The following is a 6,148-nucleotide window of genomic DNA, read 5'->3' as shown; positions in this document are numbered from 1 at the left end:
CCTGCACAGGTGGCCAAAACCTTCCTCCAGCACAGGAGAGAATAATTGGATAGCCCCCTTTTTAAACTGTACGTAACCAACCATATCAAATTTATCACTAAATGTCACATTTTATCATAATATAATCACCAGAGAGCAAGAAAAATGGGCAGACTTGTCTCCATCAATAAACAAATGATTACTCAGACAATAACAAGGTTTATTTTCTTTATTTCTGTAAATGTTTGAAGTCTTATGAAGATGCTCTGGAGAAAGGATTATTATTTATTTTGGCATCCAGACAAAATCCAGTTCAGTGATGGGAGCTTTAAAAAAGCTGAAGATGTTGATTTAGAGAGGATCCTAAAAATCTCACTCATTTTCATTCTGCAGGAGGAATCTGGGACATCAGATTATTTATCAGATTAAAAATGCACTGCCTGTTCCATCCTGCAGCACGCAAGTTCTGTGCAGAATGGCATCCCTGGAAAACCAGGGACAAGGGAAGAGCCAAAATTTCTACTTTAGTTTTTGTTTTTAAGATCACACAGCTGTTCTCTTGCCAACTGGCCCTTCTTCCACGTCCCAGTTTTGGAAGTTAAGTAGCATCAAATGCTGATGTTGCCAAAGGCAACCCCGCCACTCACAGCAGGAAAAAATAGATTTGATCAGCATCAGGAAAAAAAAAAATTGAATTATAAAATATGGCCACAAGTCTTTTAGGATGTTCTAGAGTGAGGAAAGTCCTGGCTTGTCCCCAGAGGGGTGACAAAGTGCAGCTCTGGTGGCTGAGCAGACCTGAGGCCACCTCTGCTGTGGAATTTCACACCCACACACGTCCCCTCTGTTCCCTTCTGGGAAAACAGAGATGTCAGGGAAGGAAAAGCATTTTCCCGGTGATCTGTGTCCCTCAGAGCCATCCCTCACACCCCCAGGCTCCAGGGAACCTCAGGTGGCTCCAGGGCCCTGAGGAGGAAGAGTTTGAGGAAGGATTTTTGTGGCAAAAAGAGCAATTCATCAGCTGGGGTGAGTGACAGGAGATCAAGACTCGCTTTTCTGGCTCAGGTGGAGACACCAGTGACAGGGAAAATTGGCCAAATTTGGCTCCCAGGGTGCTGGCAGGGCATTTCTGCTTAGGGAATCAGGGAATGGCTGGGGTTGGAAGGGACCTTAAAAGTTATTCCTCTTTACCCACAGAGGGTTATGAGTCTGAGAGCATTTATATATATATATATATATATATATATATATATATATATATATATATCTCCCCTCCATGTCCTTGGAAACACAGAGGAAACCCCAGGAGCTTCTCACCCACTCCAGTGCTTCCTTCTCACTTCACAAGTTCTCTCTCTCCTGCCCTGAATTTTGAAGCTTCTTGAGAGGAATGAGAGATTTGTCTTTACAAACAAGCTGCGAAAAAAATAAAATGAAATAAAACAAAGTAAAATAAAATAAAATAAAATAAAATAAAATAAAATAAAATAAAATAAAATAAAATAAAATAAAATAAAATAAAATAAAATAAAATAAAATAAAATAAAATAAAATAAAATAAAATAAAATAAAATAAAATGCTGGTAAATAAAACTAGCACTGAGGGATAAAGGAAACAATGGGAAGGATTCCACTGGTTGATGAATGGAAGAAACATTTTTGCCTTTCCAAACAAACTGCAGGTTTGCTGGTAAATGAAATTGGATATTGAAAGATGAAAGAGACAATGGGGAAAAACCATAAATTCCATAAGAATTAAAAATTAAGAGGGAGGGTTCTACATTAGAGGGGAATCTTAGGTGTCAGGCATTCCGGGGAGTCTGTGCCTCTCAAGTACCTCAGGCAGTGGGGAAAGAGAGAGGGACATGGCCGGGAAATTGGGCTAAAAAGGAGATAAAAATCTGAGAGACCCCAGGGGAATGGTCCATGGCCTCTCCCTTTATTGGAATAAAGTTACAGGACTCCTCTGTCTCCTTTTTGGACATAAACCCCTGGTGTTTGTGGATTCATTTCTCTGACACTCTCTAGACATGAGATCCCAGCCTTAGATGGGGAAGAGCCAAAAAATGACTCCTCCCTGCTCTATTTTTTTCCTATTTCAAATCTAAGAAGTTCTTAGCAACAAAAAATGTCATTTTCAGTGCTGCTCTGCCATAACAAGACTGTTCTGGGTATCTCCTCCTAAGGTTTTCTGGAATTTACCATGATTTTCTCTGGTCTTCCTGGAAGCACTTGAGCTGGAAAAGAGAGCCATTAGTCCTTAAAAAAAGGTTAAATTAAAACTGGGGGCAATTGAAATCTGGGTCTAGAACAGGGTCAAGATTCATGGCTTGGGTCTGTAGCTGCTGGGGATCTTTGAAAATGACTTTTAACCCCTTTAAAATATTCATTTTAAAGCTTCTGGTACCTGACATTTCTGTGATAACATCACTGCAAAATTTCTCCTAAACAGCTGCTGGCTGCTCATGGGTGACCTCAGTGCTGGTTTTGTGCAGCCCTGACCTGCAAACATCAAATGCTCTGGGTTATATTACAGATTATTATTATTATTATTTCCTAGTAATTATTTCCTAGAAGAAGGGAAGGGGAAATGGTGACAGAAGAGGGGACAGGAGGCAGTTCTGTCCCAAGAAGCAGAGTCTGCACCTCACCTGGGCCAGCAGAACAAAGACCAAGAGGGTTTTTGTTTTCCTCTTTTTAATTCCTTCATGCAAAATGAGCTGAATGTCCATTTGATCTTCCCAGGGAACAATGCTTTTTAAAAAAAGCAGACAGTGCTTTCTTCTTGCCTTTTTCAATTAAGTTTACAACTATTTTCTACTGCATTTACAAACTACTTCAAAAGCTTTCTTGGAATTCATTCACCCCAGAGTCGTTTGGCTGTAGTACAAACCAAGAAATCAAGTGAAAAAAGTGCAATGAAAAAATAATTTAAAAAACCCCAACAACTTGCAGGTTAATAAGATTTCAGATGGTAGAAAAAAGCAATAGCTCAGAGCTGCTGTGTGAGAGACTTTGGGCCTATTTATTTCTGTGCTCTCCTTTCTTATTTTAATGCATCAGAGCTGAATTAGCCTTGGCAGAATTTACAGCTCTTTTGGTTTGCTGAGTCTTTAATGGCCCAAGTGATGCTGTGATCTGGTAATTACCTCATGGCAGGAAAAGCTCTCCAGGGCTGCTTCCCTACCAGAATTCTTTGTCAGGACCAGATCCAATCTGGGGTCCCCTTTTCCATGTGGAGTCAAATCCTCTTTCCCTGCCAGGATTCTCTCAGCCCTTTGCAGGGTGGGTGAAGAAAATGTGACCCATTAGAGAAATCCATGCTCCCATCCTTTTAACCACCCGTGCAGGCAAGTGCTTCACATTTTGCATCCCATTTTGACATTCCCTCCCTTTTCCCCTCTTTTAGGGCAGTTCTTGGCGCTTGGCTCTGCAGGGAACAGCCTGGAGCAGCTGAGGCAGTGAAACACCAGAGTGAAACACCTCCTGACACAGAGGGACTGCCACGAGCAAAGGGAGCTTGGGGATGGGGGCTTTTCCCGTAATGGAGAGTTCAGAGAGTTCCTGTGCAGAGACAGTGAAAATGTGAGGGGCTGGAGAGTGTCCAGGGCAGGGAACGGAGCTGGGAAGGGCCTGGAGAGGCTGAGGGAGAAGGGAAAGGGTCTGGAAAAACAGGAGAGGCTGAGGGAGCTGGGAAAGGGTCTGGAAAAACAGGAGAGGCTGAGGGAGCTTCGGAAGGGCCTGGAGAACCAGGAGGGGCTGAGGGAGAAGGGAAAGGGTCTGGAGAACCAGGAGAGGCTGAGGGAGATGGGAAAGGCCTGGAGAACCAGGAGGGGCTGAGGGAGCTTTGGAAGGGACTGGAGAACCAGGAGAGGCTGAGGTAGAAGGGAAAGTGTCTGGGGCACCAGGAGGGGCTGAGGGAGCTGGGAAGGGGCTGGAGAATTCCTGAGGGAGCTGGGAAGGGGCTGGAGAATTGCTGAGGGAGCTGGGAAGGGGCTGGAGAATTCCTGAGGGAGCTGGGAAGGGGCTGGAGAATTCCTGAGGGAGCTGGGAAGGGGCTGGAGAATTCCTGAGGGAGCTGGGAAGGGGCTCAGCCTGGAGAAAAGGAGCTCAGGGGGCCCTTGTGGCTCTGCACAAGTCCCTGGCAGGAGGGGACAGCCGGGGGGGTCGGGCTCTGCTCCCAGGGAACAGGGACAGGAGGAGAGGGAACGGCCTCAGGCTGGGCCAGGGGAGGCTCAGGGTGGACAGCAGCAGGAATTTCCCCATGGAAAGGGAGCTCAGGCACTGGAAGTGCCCAGGGAGGGTTGGATCCCATCCCTGGAGGTGTCCTAGGAAAAGCTGGAGGTGGCACTGTCCCCACCCCAGGCTGTGTCCTGTCCATCCCTCCCCATCAATGGGGTTAAATGGGAGAGACAAGAGGATATTTGGGGCTCCTCCCATTTAAGAGAAGCACAAATGCTTTTTAAATATCCTGGATCTCATCCCGATATTTATCAGGGCTCACACAGACTCCGCCAGGCAGAACAGGCTGGAACAAAAGGCAACCACAAGAAAAAAATAAAAAATAAAATCTCTTTTTCCTACCCCCACCCCGCTGGGAGTGGGTGGAAGTGCTAAACTTTCCGGCACTTGGAAAAAAGGGAGAACGGTGATGTGAAAAGGAGAGTGTCAAAGAAACATCCTCCATCCCCAGCTCCTCCCCCGACTTTGTACCCCCTTCCACCGCCTCCTCCCGCCGTGGAATCGCTGAAAACTTTCAGGCTTTTAAAAAAAAATTAAAAAAAAAAATAAATGAGCTGTTCTTCTAAAAAAGAAGGGGGAAAAAAAAGTAGTGGGAGGTTTTCCCGCAGAATTTCCCTCAAGTGCTGGGACTGCACATCCTGGTTTGCCATGGCTCCATAAATTTGGGATTTTCACAACTCAGTTTGAGGCTCTGGTGGCTGCAGAGAACGGAGCAAGGTTGAGGGAAATGTGTCATTTCAGGCCTCATCAGCAATCCTTTCAGTGCACTTTCCCTCTGGAATGCCAGAGGTTTAACCTTGAACATTAATGCAATTAATATGGGATCAAAGCGTTTGTTCTGCTGCCTTGTGTTGGTATTTTCACAAAATGCAGGTGCTGAGAGCAGAGAATAAAAAGCCTTTAATGAACAGGAGGAATAATTGCTCTTTATTCTAAACCTCTCTAAGTTAAATCATTTCCTTTCAGTTTTCTTAGCTCTCGAGGAGGAAGATTGCAGAAAATGGACAAAACTATTAAAGAGAGTTATAGCTGGCACAAAGGGACCTTGGAGGGCAGAAATGATGGGACTGTATGAGGAAAAAAGATCTGAGTGCAGCCCAGTTTGGGTTTACATTATAATTTGCAAAAGCTGCAGGTGACTGCAGGAATACAGACAGGGGAAAAAATCAATGGTGTGAATTATTAAAAACCAGAGGGCCTGTTCCTCCATTAATATGAATTCACTTGGTCCTCAGCATTGCTAGGATACACAGAGAAATACAAGGGGCTTTAGCAAGACAATTTTGAATGGGAATGCAAGAATGAGACAAAAAATTGTCTCATTGTAATTTGGGGTGAGCACGGAATTTGTTAGCAGGGAAGCTGGGAGTAAATCATCCTGACTCTTACAACAAGCTGAAAATTTCCTTCAGCCACTCTGCTTCATCACATACATTGTGTGTGGCACCAAAAACAAATTTGAAAAATGTTTTATAAAACTAAAAATAAATCCTGGGTGCGATTTGCCACAAAAGCCTGCAGAAAGGAGCCAAAGAAAAGCATTTGAAATGCCTGAAATGACTTAAAAACCTTAATTCTATACCTGAAAAATCAGCCAGGAAGAAATCTGGGGGGTTTTCAGTCAATGGAGGATTTTCTGCTGATCTCAACACACCCAGGGAGAGGTGGGGACCTGGCAGGGGAGCTCCTTGGGGGGCTGAGACTGAAGGGATTCTCTTCCCAAGGGGTTCAGTCCCCCCTGGCAGCAGGACTGGTTGTGGCTGTTCAGGTCTTCTGAGAATCTCAACACCCACTTCAGAACTGTGGGGAAATTGCCTGGAATTATTGTGGGGTTTCTTGGAGAAAATTCCCCGTTTCTCTGGTGAAGGGCTGTTTCTCCCCCACCTGAGTCACCAATCCAGCAAAATTACCAACACCAGGACAAGGG

This window comes from Poecile atricapillus, chromosome 13 (assembly GCF_030490865.1).
Source record: "Poecile atricapillus isolate bPoeAtr1 chromosome 13, bPoeAtr1.hap1, whole genome shotgun sequence".
Taxonomy (NCBI): domain Eukaryota; kingdom Metazoa; phylum Chordata; class Aves; order Passeriformes; family Paridae; genus Poecile; species Poecile atricapillus.
This window is presented reverse-complemented; position numbering follows the sequence as displayed.